This window comes from Poromitra crassiceps (assembly GCF_964638095.1).
Source record: "Poromitra crassiceps genome assembly, chromosome: 12".
NCBI lineage: Eukaryota > Metazoa > Chordata > Actinopteri > Beryciformes > Melamphaidae > Poromitra > Poromitra crassiceps.
Genome location: NC_139632.1, coordinates 12,561,322 through 12,561,588, shown reverse-complemented (window position 1 = coordinate 12,561,588; position 267 = coordinate 12,561,322).

Below are 267 nucleotides of genomic sequence, written 5' to 3'. Positions count from 1 at the left end.
TTTTAAACCCTTTACCAGCCGATGACGATGGCGCACCGGGTAGGAAAATAGCGGGGCCTCGGGGGGAAATGCCCTTAAAAAATCTAGAATTGCCCCTGGAATTGAGGTGACGGGGCTTTTAAACGCCCCCATACAATTTTATGCTTTCTGTATTTTAATGTTATTCTGTATTTGCAAAGCGTGACTCGAAAATGGCGATCTAGGCATCCATACCTGCACAATCCCCCCCCCCCCTCTCCTCCTACTAGCATTATTTACCTCAGTGAC